The following is a 15,203-nucleotide window of genomic DNA, read 5'->3' as shown; positions in this document are numbered from 1 at the left end:
AGTACAATATGGATTCTGTATTGTAAATATATATATATATATATATATATATATATATATATATATATATATATATATATATATATATATATATATATATATAAAAGACGACGAAAGATAAGCTCAACCAAATGAAACCTAACAAATTAGAAGCCTGTTGTATGATATTGTTAATGTATTCACTGAACCAGAAATCTAATACAAGATAGCCACCTAAATCGGATGATGTTCATGTGTGATCTTCTTATATAATATTGAGTAAGAGTTTGATATTACGGAGTATAATATTGGATTTGACGAATGTTAATCGGATTAAATTCTGTTCTTACTGAAGATTCCAATAACTAAAACTATTTATATACTGACATGGACGCCCGAAGAAAATTTTCTAGGGGAGAGGGACTCATCTCCATGGTTGTTATATTACGTCTGGCATTTAATATACGTGGTTTGCTATATTACGTATATATTTTCGTGAACCAGAGGGGGCCCGGGCCCCACCCTGCCCTCCTCTTCAGTCGCCCATATATACAGGGTATTTCAAAACAACACCGACAATGTTTCGGAGTTGATTCATGACATCAAGGTAAAACAAAAATTATAGACCAATCTGGGTGCATAAATGCTTCCTTTCAGAGTTATAGACTGCCGAAAACATGAAAAAAAATTAAATTTAAAGATCAATAACCCTAAAACTAAAGGACCTATTGTAGTTGGGTCAAGACTTCACTTAGGAAATAATATGTGCGCTATACAAAAGTGTGTGTTTCAGAATCCTGAGGTACTCATGCAACAATTTTTATAGAGGGAGTTTCGCACAGGCATAATTTGAAGTACTCAGCAACTACCTCTGTAAAAATTGTTGCAGAAGTACCGCATAAGTAAATTGAAACATTGGAACTTAGTACACAATAATGAAGGGAATGTAACATAATAAATATTAATTAGTGTCAGCAATAGCGGCGGACAACAAAGTTCTATCCAGCCCGTGACATGATTCCTAATCTTCCAAATGAAAATCACGTATAAAGCTACTTTGAAAGAATTGTATTAGAAACAGACCAACAGCTGAGCATTTAACTTCTCTTGCATCCCAGTTCGAAAGAGATTATGAGAAACTTCAATCATTAATAGGGCTTCTATTATAAGAATTTTACAAAATGTACCATTGCTGTTTCTAGCAAATTATGCTGGCCGGATAAATCTTTTTCTATTTTCTTCGACCTCTCCAAAACGACATTGGGCACGGTGGCTCAGTGGTAGAGCGACCTCCGGTGCTTGGGATCCCTGGTTCGATCCCAGCTCGCGCCTTGTAGACTTTGTGCTGGACAAACACCGTGCTCGTGGGTTTTCTCAGGGTTCTCCCGTTTCCTCCCGCTTTTTTCACTCCACCATTTCATTCATTTCTCATCATCACCGTCTTTTTAACCTCACCGGCATAATCATGGGACGCAAAACATAGATTTCATTTTCCAAAACAACATTGCTCACAGCTCACCTTAAGAATAAAAATCGCTGTAGTTGTTGGCCGGGCTTGGCTAGGGACAGGCTTGTTTTGACTAGTAGACCCCTATGTGGTACCTTATTTCTCGGTAACTACTGGCCGGATCTGAATGAAACTTGACGAACATGTAGCCCATCGTCTAAGGAACAAAGACCACTATATTTGGGAGTCAAGCTCGGCCAGGGATAGCCTCAGCCCGGCAACAAATGCTGTGCTCCACAGTTTAGCCCCCCCAAATCCCAAGCTCGGTTCACCTAAGCTTGTTAACAGGGCCGGATTTAGCATTTTGGCGCCCCTAGGTCCAATAATTTTTTCCGCCCCCTAGTCTGGTTAAAGTTACTTTCCTAAAAACCTTTATTAAAAAATTACAACCAGTTCTCCCGTGTTTGAGATCAATGTTGTAATGAAGTTGATGCATAATGTTGAAAAATAATTTAACTTTACCAACAATTATTTGTTCCAATGAACTTCAATATCAGAATGCTTTATTAGCCTGATTTTTTTAATCAATTCAAAAAATATGTTAAGTTATGGCTATTTATTTTTATTTCTAGATATTTTTTATTTTTTTCTCTCGGCCGTGCGCCCCCTGGGAGCTTGCGGCCATAGGCCCGGGCCTACCGGGCCTATTGAAAAATCCGGCCCTGCTTGTTAATACTAGCCAGCCATATTTATTGCAGTATAAATGGATACATGTGTTGCTTTCAAATCATGATTTTTGTGAATTCATGTCTCCCCCTCGTTCAATCCCAGGACACATGCCCCGTATGCCCTCTTTGCTTCGATTCTCCCTTAAGTAATAAATGTTAGAAGGTAATTGACTGATAGGGCATATTTGTTTTCTGTCTTTTAAATTTTACAAAATATCTCTGAAGAAGTATATAACTTGTGCTGTTTTTATGTTTTTGTTAAATATTTTTTCATTGAATGATGACATTATTTGAGTAGCGTATCAATCAATTTCAGGTCACGATAAGAAAACTGACAAGACAAAAAAAAAAAAAAAAAAAAAAAAAAAAAATGATATGATTTTTTTGAAAGTATTGTTTCTGGCAACCCTTTCTTAACCATTGCGTTACAAAATGGAAAAACTTGATTGTTTGCTAGAGATGGATCATTGAACGATACTATGTTTGCATATGTGATAAGATTTGTATGGTGACGAAAATGATATTTCGGCAAATGTATCTATTTCTATAGGAAGACCTCTATGTCGTTACGAAAGCTCCGTCCCGTTTTGTCTCGCGGGCAACTTTTTTTTTTTTAACACTAGAAATTCCAACTTATTTTAGGTTACAGGTCATCTCAAGGAAGAGGAAGGGTCCTTGAACTCATTCAGCAATATTTTTATATAATTAAAATGTAAAAAAAGTTATCTTAAATTTTCTTAGCCTATAACTGAACACGCAAGACTTATTTCGTACTTGAAACACGCAAGACATTTCGTTTTCTCCAGGGGCGTCATTTCAGACTTTGCTTAAGAGAGGCAAGAGCACCACCGACATAAGACTTTCACGTTTTGTACTAGTTTATTAGTAGACAATCGATTAAAGTATATATATTCCTCAAACTCTTGGGGGGGGCTCCTGCCCTCCCTAAAAGACGCCCCTGGTTTTCTCTACAGGAAACTACAGTATTCTTTGTTATAGCACGGCCAACAAGAGATGGTCTCTGACGTTTCTTACCACATGCGGTGGAACATAGCAGTCCCTACTTTGATACCAGTGTTACCAACCACGATCACTCTGTCTTATACCATTAATTAAATTGCCACTACAGTTGCACCGAAAAAAAAAAAACTTGACACGCGAGTAGTGGCAATGTCACTGCGAGCTGTCAGAGACGTTCTCTTACTGGACGCACTATAACTACGCACTATGACTCATAAAAAAACAAATATTTCCAGTTTAACATCCCACAAGAGACAATGATTAAAGCAAGTGAATGATGATGGAAGATTTGGTGGAATGAGAATGTGGGAGTACCCCGAGAAAACCCATGGACATGATGTTGTCCACCACCAACATACTTAGCCAGGGATCGAACCAGAGATCCCATGTACTAGAGGTAAGCGCTCTACCACTGAGCCACCGCGGCCCCTCACTCATAAAAATAAACCCACACTCAGCTGCCGTCAATAGTACAAAACTGTTGCCTGGTTAGCCAGTATGGCTAGATACATAATTACTTCATTTCATTCGGAGTCACAGGAAGCCCATCAAGAGTTGAGTTGAGTTGAGTTTTACGTCCCGTTCAGCAGCGAGGCTATATGAGACGTGGACCTAGAGGAAGGTTACCAAAGAGCACGCACTTAATATTCATTTTCAAATAGCTCCGAAAGTAATGAAGCAAAAATCATATAAATTGTACAAAATTTTAATTGAAGTTTAGGCTACATTGTAAGAAATAGAAAAGTTTACTACTAGATGTAGAAATGGAGATATACGTTAAAAAGTTAAAAAACTCAAATGCGTACTCTTAAGGACCAGTGTCCCAAAGAGTGCGTTTTGCAGTCCCTAAGAGGGCGCACTCAACACCTATCATACTTGAAACCTAAACCCCTTCGTAAACTTTAATTTACCCTAAAGTTTGCTTCCGATTGTTCGTATACAGGCAATTCTAAACTATTTTGCTTCCAACAATTTCTTCATTACACGTCCATGTGGTTTTAAAGAATTTATTATGAACGTACACGAAATTTAAAACATTAGACAAAATCTTCGTTTAGTTTCACCCACAAATTATGATTTTTATGAGTAAAATTAATGATGATTTTTTAAATTCTTAGTTCGTGGTTTCATTACATTATTCCACCAACTGGAAAACAATCATGAACAACACCTTTAGTGTATGTCTTTTTTATTTCTTAGTTTGTGGTTTCATTACAATCGTAATCGAAGCCATATTTCACTCAGCATCTTTCTCCAGAACACTTCCAGAATCTTTATTTTGATCATTTCCTCACTACTTAGGACAACATCATCATACCATGAAAGGCAATGGCAAACTACCATGGTTCAAAGGCCTACCTTCGGGCAGAACACCACATCATCATTGTAATTTAAGAAATTTGTGAATTTAAAAAACTTCTTATATGTGATTTACAGTTGGTGCTTGAATCGAAGACAAACAATTACAAATAATTCTACAATCCATTCAAACATCATATTACACTCCGAGAGTAACTGATGAGAATAATCATAGTCTGTAATATGAATGCCGCTACCCACACACACTATCAAAGAAATTCTCCCAAAGAGTACGTGCGCGTTCTTTGGTAACTCACTAACGCGCAGTCTTTGGGAAACAGCAGTCAACCCAAGTAAAATTCATCCATGTGGCTGCATATGGAAGACCCCCGAAACAAAGCCATGGTAAACAATTCTATCTGCATTCATGTTTCCTACCATGCAACAAGAGTACTGTAGTTAGCTGCTATATCAGAATAATTTCTTAACTAAGAGTATTAAAATATTACATCAAGAATTCAAAAAAGTTATTTTTAGCTGTATTTTCTGTTTGCAGCGATCCGTTAACTTCCCTTTTCTTCGTATCAACTCTCACACAAAGACGCATCAAACAGCGTAGCAATAACAATTCTGTGTGTTACCACTTCAGTGTAATTGGCACTGCGCGCTCTTAGGGCGTGCGTACTCTTTGGTAACGCTCCTCTACTGATTAACGTGGAATCCGAACCACATGAGCTCCCGCCGGGAATCGAACCCGGGTCTCCCACGTCAAAGGCGCGTACGCTAACCGCTTAGCCACGAAGGAGCTCGAAACCCATAAAGAGTGTAATGTAACATTTAAACCATATTCATTGTATGAGTATATTGTATATTGACTTTTGTATCTTTAAACATTGATAACTGCTCTTCATTGTGTTCGTACAATCACATTATCAATTTATAGTTTTATACTATACACTATGTAATACTAAAATAGAGTTTGAGATCTCTTAAGACCTGGGTAAACTAGTGTTGCCTATGAAACTTTAGAAATTTCTCGTCTTGTCTCGGAAACGAGATGAAAATAATCACGTTTCTCATCTCGTCTCAGATTTAAAATGGTTCTATTCGTCTCTATTCTCACCTTGTTTTTGAGGCGAGAAGAAAAACTTCTCATCTCGTGGGTAACACTATCAAATACAAACATAGGTACTTTCCGAGACGACGAGATATTTTCACAACATATTTTTGAGACGAGATAGCTTGAATTGTTGTCTTCTAGGGGGCCGCGGTGGCTCAGTGGTAAAGCGTTCACCTCCGGTGCATAAGGTTCGATTCCAGCTAGCGCCAAGTGAGCCTTGTGGTGGACAAACACCATGTGCGTGGGTTTTCTCGGGATTCTCAAGTTTCCTCCAACTTTTTTTCATTCTAGCACTTTCCTTAATTTCCCATCATCACCGTCTCCTTTAGCCTAACCGGCATAATCGTGGGACGTAAAACTTAAAGATTTCATTTCATTGCTTGTCTTCTAGGAGACAACATTAATGATCAGGTCTATGGAAGTGTGCAAAAAAAAAAAAAAAAAAAATCATTACCATATTTTAAAATAACTTCCCTATTTAAAGTATTTCTTGAAATGTCATCCAAGAGCTTTTAGGTCAATATTAACTATGTTTACGGAAGCATTAGATGCCTGTTTGTTTTAGGGAAGATAAAGACATACTTTTTATTGTAAATCCAGACCACAGTCGTGTTTACTATTAATTACAACACGCTACAGCCGTACTTTTCGCTGCGTCAACTGAAAAGAAAGTTCAACTAACTTCTAGTGTTATATGTTTGTTCTCTGTGATGAGTTAAACATAAAAGCATTTTGTTCCGCTTTCAATCGGATTGCTTGTTGCTGCAGACGCAGCATAACACGATTGGCAGAAAACATTCTTATGCAATGAATGAAACACTCGGTCACTTGTGCTATAGAATCGGGAAGGAAAAAAAAAACAAGTGTCCCATACAAGCTGAAGTTTTTTAGGGTAACTTTCGCAAAACAGCTGTTAGACACAAAAACACAAGGCTGCAAACTTAGCTCATTTCAAGCTGTTTTAGTTCATTTGGATGTAGGATAATCATGCCTGTTGTTCTGTATGGTTGCGAAACATGGTCACTTACTTCAGGGAAGAAAGCAGACTGAAAGTATTTAAAAATAAAATCCTGAGAAGAATATTCGGACTCAAGGGGAACGGGAATGGGAAACGGCGGAAACTTCATAACGAGGAACTGCATAATTTATATCGTTTACCAAACATTGTTAGGGTTATCAAATCTAGGAGGCCCATGTAGCTAGGATGGAAGAAAGTAGGAACGCTTTCAAAGTTTTAAGTGGAAATCCAGTCAGAAAACGACCACTAGGAAGACCTCGGAGCAGATGGGAGGACAATATGAAGATGGATCTCGGAGAGATAGGAATACAAAGTAGAAATTTTATCCAGTTGGCTAAGGATAGAAATCAATGGAGAGCTTTTGTGAACGCGACATTGAATGTCCGCGTTCCATAGACCATACTGTAGAGTTAGTTAGTTAGCTAGTAGGGTTACCATATTTTCAAATCAAACAACGGGGCAACTTTGAACAAAAGATTTCATTACTTCACATATTTAACCCAACATCCAGCTTTCTTCAATAAATTTTTCTTAGATAAGATACTATCATAGTGATCTGTACATTTTCTCCATTTTCTATAGGATACTTCCATTTTCTCGCAAATCCTCACTGGATCAATTCTTCCAAAATCATTACGTATTATTAATGTGTCTCCTTTAGCATACAGGTCATGATTGTAGGTCATCAACCTACAGATGTAATGATTTTATTTAATTTTCCTTTTTCCACTATATTTATTCCTACTGTCGTTATGCAACCACGCACAACATACCAAAAATTTTTCGCCATCTTGATTCTGTTCAAAATATCGATGGTCTGTCAACGACTGTTTGTTACTTGATCGGACGTTGTTCCATCAGTCGTGAATAGAACCCATCTGTTTTAACGGAATATCCAGCGCCCTCCACTTCCTGTGGGGGATTCTCTTACACCGCCACTGAACGATTCAGAATCATGCATTTTTGGATAGGGCAGATTACAAATCTAAGACAAAAACATGCCGCCTTAGCTCAATAGCTAATAGTTTTGGAGATATTCGCCCCCCAAAGTTCATATTCCAACGGTTTTGGACAATCCTAGCTCTGAAAGTATGCACTTTTGACCACGGATCCATATGAACTTTTCCCCTTATTTTGATGTAAGGAATCACCAGGGGCTAAACCATAGTTTGCCGCTTTATCCAGTATAAAGCAGAGTTGAAGCCCATTTTATCCAGTGTATATATATATATATATATATATATATATATATATATATATATATATATATATATATATATATATATATATATATATATATATATGTGTGTGTGTGTGTGTGTGTGTGTGTGTGTGTGTTTGTATGTAAAAGACATTTTCTGAGGAAAGTTACAGTTAAAGAACCGAAGCATACTTATAAGTGTTAATATAGCATAGCTTATTAAATTAATGTTACTGAGGGATCCTATGCTGAGAACTAGAGTGACAAGGTTGATAGGTTTATAGCAGAAAAGACCTCAGAGAAAATATTTATTATCACTATCGAATTATCCTTGTTTTTACGTTTAACCTTGGCGAAAAGAGTTTCCTGAAAAGTTTGGTCGTTACTTTTGAGAATTAATGTATCAAAAGAAGTAACTCTCTCACGGAAATTTTTGTCCTGTTCATTACAGCATAATGAAAGAAGAAATTATAGGAAAGATAGAACCTACTTTAAAATGCTTTTACATGATTTTCAATGAACCTTTTAACCTTCGACGGAAATAAGAGTTGTTACATAATACAGCGAAGGAACGTAATTATGTGATAGCTTTGTACGTACCGTACGTGTGCAATCTCTCCATTGATAGTTGTCTTACTACACAGACGCAATTGGTAAATTCCATGAACATAATGGTCTTAATTCTGCTTTAAGAAAAAATGTATAAAAAACAATTTTATAGACAGAACTCAAAGTAGATAATAAAGAAAAGTTATTTCCAACTTGCCAATGCATGACGTACATGTAGGAACGGGGTTTCACAATCAGAGAAAAGCAGAGAGAAATACAATGAGGAAAGGAGGGGAGAGGAGAAAGTAGGAGAATGAAATATGCAAGTGTTGATCGTGAGTACGTAGTCATGGATCTACGAGTAGTGAAATAAGAGAAAAGGAGAGGGACACTAAAGCAAAGGAATGGAGAGGAGAAGTAGAAGAATAGAAAAACAAGTGTTAGCAGTGATCGCGTAGTCATGAATCCACGAATGGTAGAATAAGAGAAAAGCAAGGAGAAATACAATGAGGAAAGGACGGGAGAGGAGAAAGTAGGAGAATGAAATATGCAAGTGTTGATCGTGAGCACGTTGTCATGGATCTACGAGTAGTGGAATAAGAGAAAAGGAGAGGAACACTAAAGCAAAGGAATGGAGAGGAGAAGTAGAAGAATAGAAAAACAAGTGTTAGCAGTGATCGCGTAGTCATCAATCCACGAATGGTAGAATAAGAGAAAAGCAAGGAGAAATACAATGAGGAAAGGACGGGAGAGGAGAAAGTAGGAGAATGAAATATGCAAGTGTTGATCGTGAGCACGTAGTCATGGATCTACGAGTAGTGGAATAAGAGAAAAGGAGAGGAACACTAAGGCAAAGGAATGAAGAGGATGAAGTAGAAAAATAGAAAAACAAGTGTTAGCAGTGATCGCGTAGTCATCAATCCACGAATGGTAGAATAAGAGAAAAGCAAGGAGAAATACAATGAGGAAAGGACGGGAGAGGAGAAAGTAGGAGAATGAAATATGCAAGTGTTGATCGTGAGCACGTAGTCATGTATCTACGAGTAGTGGAATAAGAGAAAAGGAGGGGGACACTAAAGCAAAGGAATGGAGAGGAGAATAGAAAAACAAGTGTTAGCATTGATCGCGTAGTCATGAATCCACGAATGGTAGAATAAGAGAAAAGCAAGGAGAAATACAATGAGGAAAGGACGGGAGAGGAGAAAGTAGGAGAATGAAATATGCAAGTGTTGATCGTGAGTACGTAGTCATGGATCTACGAGTAGTGGAATAAGAGAAAAGGAGAGGGACACTAAACCAAAGGAATGGAGAGGATAAGTAGGAGAATAGAAAAACAAGTGTTAGCAGTGATCGTGTAATCATGGATCTACGAATGGTAGAATAAGAGAAATGCAGAGAGAAATACAATGAGGAAAGGAGGGTAGGAGGGAATGTAAGAGAATGAAATATACAAGTGTTGATAGTAAACACGTAAGTCATGGATCTACGAGTAGTGGAATAAGAAAAAGAGAGGAGCACTAGGGCAAAGGAATGAAGAAGATGAAGTAGAAGAATAGAAAAACAAGTGTTAGCATTGATCGCGTAGTCATGAATCCACGGATGGTAGAATAAGAGAAATGCAGAGAGAAATACAATGAGGAAAGGACGGGAGAGGAGAAAGTAGGAGAATGAAATATGCAAGTGTTGATCGTGAGCACGTAGTCATGGATCTACGAGTAGTGGAATAAGAGAAAAGGAGAGGAACACTAAGGCAAAGGAATGAAGAGGATGAAGTAGAAAAATAGAAAAACAAGTGTTAGCAGTGATCGCGTAGTCATCAATCCACGAATGGTAGAATAAGAGAAAAGCAAGGAGAAATACAATGAGGAAAGGACGGGAGAGGAGAAAGTAGGAGAATGAAATATGCAAGTGTTGATCGTGAGCACGTAGTCATGGATTTACGAGTAGTGGAATAAGAGAAAAGGAGAGGGACACTAAAGCAAAGGAATGGAGAGGAGAAGTAGAAGAATAAAAAAACAAGTGTTAGCAGTGATCGTGTAATCATGGATCCACGAATGGTAGAATAAGAGAAATGCAGAGAGAAATACAATGAGGAAAGGAGGGTAGGAGAGAATGTAAGAGAATGAAATATACAAGTGTTGATAGTGAACACGTAAGTCATGGATCTACGAGTAGTGGACTAAGAAAAAGAGAGGAACACTAAGGCAAAGGAATGAAGAGGATGAAGTAGAAGAATAGAAAAACAAGTGTTAGCAGTGATCGCGTAGTCATGAATCCACGGATGGTATAATAAGAGAAAAGCAGGGAGAAATGCAATGAGGAAAGGAGGAGAGGGGAAAATGTAGGAGAATGAAATATGCAAGTGTTGATAATAAACACATAGTCTGGATCTACGAGTAGTGGAATAAGAGAAAAGGAAAGAGAAACACTAAAGCAAAGGAATGGAGAGAATGAAGTAGGAGAATAGAAAAACAAGTGTTAGCAGTGATCGCGTACTCGTCGATCCACGAATGGCAGAATAAAAGAAAATCAGAAAGAAATACAATAAGGAAAGGAGGGAAGGGGAGAATGTACGATAATGAAATAAGCAAATGTGTTGTCATTGTCGTGTAGTAATGGATCCACGACGAATGCACCTGCAAAAAAAAAAAAAAAAAATCGAACTATGTTATCGATGCTCTTGTTAACTTGTCAGCACTGTTTTCTAATGAACACCAAACCACCTGACAGCTCGTTCCCCTCTCCGTATGGTTTACTGAGAAGATGAGCAGCGAACTGTGACGTCATAGAGCATTCAGTGGGGAATGATATAAGAGCAATTTCAGCACCGAGATAGGGTGGATGGTTGGAGTTGAATATCCCATTGCACGGCCGAGGCTATATAAGACGTACACTTTAAAGTGGAATCCCAACTGTAAATTGTTAAAATTTCAAGGTTCTCTCACCGGTCTCACCGGGAGTAGAACCAGGATTTAGTGTACTAAAAGCACACACTAGCAACTAGACCAGCGAGGAGGAATTTCAACACTGAGGTTATTCGAGACCGGAAATTACTATTGCTTAAAAGAGAATTCACGTTGGTATTCGAGCCAAGTTTCTCCACCAGAAATGAACCCGTGACCACGCGTGTTAATCAGTCATTCATATGCGGTGTCTTCGCTACCCCAAGGGGTGTATCCCGAAATTTTAGAATTAAAATATAAATATGCCACGAAGGAGGACTATAAGGATTATTTATGACACATTTTCTTTTCTCAGTGAAGACTATAAGTTAAGACCAACTTTGGGATAAACTGCGCCTGTGAACCCTGTAACGATAGTAACAATCTTCAATTATATTATTATTATTATTATTATTATTATTATTATTATTATTATTATTATTATTATTATTATTATTATTATTATTATTATTATTATTATTATTTAGTAGTAGTAGTAGTAGTAGTAGTAGCAGACTGGTAGTTGTCGTTGTTGCAGAAATAAATAAGTATGTCGTGATCTGGTAGTTCAATGAAGTGTGTCATTAGTCTCAAAAGGTTGGAAACCATTTTATTAGCCAAAAGGGAAACTGATCAACTGCTTAACATGAGTAGAGAAATGAAATCTTTCAGTTTAACGTCCCACGATTATGCTTTTTATGCGAAGGGAGACGATGATTATGGCAAGTGAATTATGATGGAAGAATTGATGGAATGAAAAAGTGGAAGGAAACAGTAATATTCCGAGAAAACCCACTGACACGATGTTGTCCACCACAAACTTACTTGGGCAGTGATCGAACCAGGGACCCCATGCACTAGAGGTAAGCATTCTACCACTGAGCTACCGTGCCGCCTAACATTGGAGGAGTACCAAAATGATCATAATGAGCGGTGTGCAATGCATTATGAGACACAACTCAAATGTACGAATAGATCTTTTCGAAGTGAAAAAATTCTCCCTCTTCGGTGTATGTTACGAGTGACGTCGCCAATTTTATACACAGGTCGGATAAAAAGTACTGGCAACATTGTTCCAACGTCATAGGGCACTGGCAAAGTTCCGTAGCTGATAAGGGAATGTGAGACGGAAGTAATGACTGTGTGTTCAGGCCCGTATTCACGGGGGGTCTAGGGGGCCGGTCCCCCTTAAATTTTTGCTGACCCCCTAAAATTTTCATGGTAGGCTTGCAAATGGACTATAAAATGGTGATATACTATTATATGCTTGGATCGGGCTCACCCCTAACTTCTACCGCCCCCCACTATATTTTTGGGCTGGCTACCGGCCTGTGTGTGTTATTCTGTCAAAAGCAGCATGGCCTTAAACTAAAGGAGGAAAGTGGAAGAGACATAAAATATGAATTGGAAAGGCTAATAACGTACGTAGATCAAGATTGAAGTGACACGTGGACGCATTGCACAACAATGATTTCAGGGAGTTCCTGATGACCTTTCGGCCAAAATGAAGGAATTACTTCGGGGAAGCACTACGTCACAAGAGAAGCCCTCATCCATAACGTCGTTTGCACACGGCAATGATAATATCGGTGGAAACGCCAATAATGTCGGCGATGGAATTGACTTAAATGTACTCAAATCGTATCTTGCACACGCACCGACATTAACGGTCGATCTTCCGACACGACAAATGCTGTCGGCGAAGCCCCCGATATTGCCGGCGATATCGCCGACACTGGTTTTGTCGAGGGCAATGCTTTCTTATCGAGCTTTGCGCACTGCAACGATAATATCGCCGGTAATACCTATATTCTACATCCTATACAAATGATATTATTGTTTAAATACTGCTACTTATATTACCAGAAAAAATATAATAGAACTAAATTCCTTTTCCTCGTAGGAGAAAAGAAAATACATTGGTTTGTTTTAGTTTTAGCGTCCCACGTTATGCCAGGGCAGCTAAAAGAGACGTTGACCTAATGATTAAAGTGGAATCTGAAACATTTTGGTCATTCAACTGTACCTCCACTGGGAATCGAACCCAGAACCACGCGAACCAAACGCAGTGTAAGATCACTACGCTCAATCATTTCTTTGCTAGTCAAGTACAGTGTTATTAACAAAGGATACAGGCACAGACAAAGTATATATCCTTTGTCTGTGGGTACAGATGTCTGTCAAACTACGAAGTTTCGCGGAAGGGCGAACCCAGTGAACCCTCCCTCGTAAGTGCGCCCCTGGCAGTCACATTTACTCTTTTATATAATAGTCTAGATCAAATAATAATATATTATTGTTGTCGTGTGCAAATGACCTAAGATAAATACCTAATATGAGCCAACATACCAACGGCTTGGAAAACAATGGTCTACAAACGTTATTAGCTCACCACGCTCACTAGGCATAAGTTCTTCTTAAAAAGGAAAAGGAATAACTTTAAGATAATTTTTTTTTTTTAAATATATGTAGTAATATATCCAGGAACTGCATTATTAATTCATTAGTATCCACTACCACAAATATATACAGTGGATATTGTTCGTTTCTGGGAATTATTCTTTAAGCGTAATTTTCAAAGTTTGAAACATCTCAACAGAAATGTATGAAAAAATAAAATTTTCCTGATTATTATTATTACTTCCTTTTATTTTGATTAGAATTTTGTGCCGACCACTTTTGCCGGTCCCAGTCGACAAGCAATGATAGAATAGAATATACAGTATGTTGACAAATTATTATTATTATTTGGAAACGAAACCCTAGGTGTCGACTATCGAGCGACTATACACACTGCTATAACTCACTCGTCCGTGTGGTCGGCTCACTGATGTGAGTGGAACAATTAAAGAACTGCTTTTCAAGTAAGCAAGCATTAATTATTATTGTTTCTTTTATTATTTCACATTCATATTAAGTATTCAGGTCTAAATCATTCCTTGTTGACAACTTTACATGGTAAGGTAGTAATACTTAAGACCAGCCTCACACCTAGATTATATTTATTTATTTTATATACATATGGGGTATCGACAAAGGTTAAAGGGCTGATGCTGTACTATGCTTTCCATACTTGTGGCAAACGATGATAAAAGTGGGTAGTGATTACATGAAGAAATGCAATAGGTATTCATCTGTGCATAAAGCCAGGTACAAATTATAACAATGAGCCCTTGTATGACTTCTGCGCCCTAGTGTAATGTTCCAACTTCATGCTGAAACCTGTGATAATGTAACAGTAATTCCTCATGTGCAGTTTTCGGGAAAATCGATAGAACTATTTTTGGGGGGTAACATAAATTGATGCTATACGAAAACCACGACATCTATTAAGGAGACCTGATACTAAAGTATACTCCAATAAGTCTTTCATTATGACATTAGCAAGAAGACAGTACTCATAATATGGTTAATGAGATAAAACATAATGTTTCCATTAATTGTGTAAACTAACAAATACTGCAAAGAAATAATAGGTATATAAACATAGACACACACACACATGTGCAAATATATATATATATATATATATATATATATATATATATATATATATATATATATATATATATATATATATATATATATATATATATATATATATATATATATATATATATATATACAGTGGCGTATTTACGATTTTCTTTCGGGGGGGGCTTTGCTAACTTTCGGGGAGGGCTTTGCCTGAAAATGTGAAAATTCTGCAAGATATTTCATATACTTTACTATAGTAAGTAAGATTTCGGGGGGGGGGGCTTAAGCCCGGAAGCCCCCCCCTAAATACGCCACTGTATATATATATAATGAAGCTTTCTCTTTTCAATTCCATATGTGATGATACATTCCAATAACTATGTGTAAAACTATGTTAAACTAAATATATTGCACTTTACATAC

At 37.5% G+C, this 15,203-nt stretch overlaps 1 protein-coding gene across 10 annotated transcripts in view; it reads right to left on the bottom strand.

The window, feature by feature from the left end:
- The window catches only part of LOC145684179 (uncharacterized), a 692,246-nt gene that overhangs the window by 516,701 nt on the left and 160,342 nt on the right, over nucleotides 1-15,203 (bottom strand). The gene's annotated exons all lie outside the window — the stretch shown is intronic.

The sequence above is a fragment of the Thermobia domestica genome, chromosome 1, assembly GCF_964235325.1.
Source record: "Thermobia domestica chromosome 1, izTheDome1.hap1.1, whole genome shotgun sequence".
Classification (NCBI taxonomy): domain Eukaryota; kingdom Metazoa; phylum Arthropoda; class Insecta; order Zygentoma; family Lepismatidae; genus Thermobia; species Thermobia domestica.
This window is presented reverse-complemented; position numbering and strand designations above follow the sequence as displayed.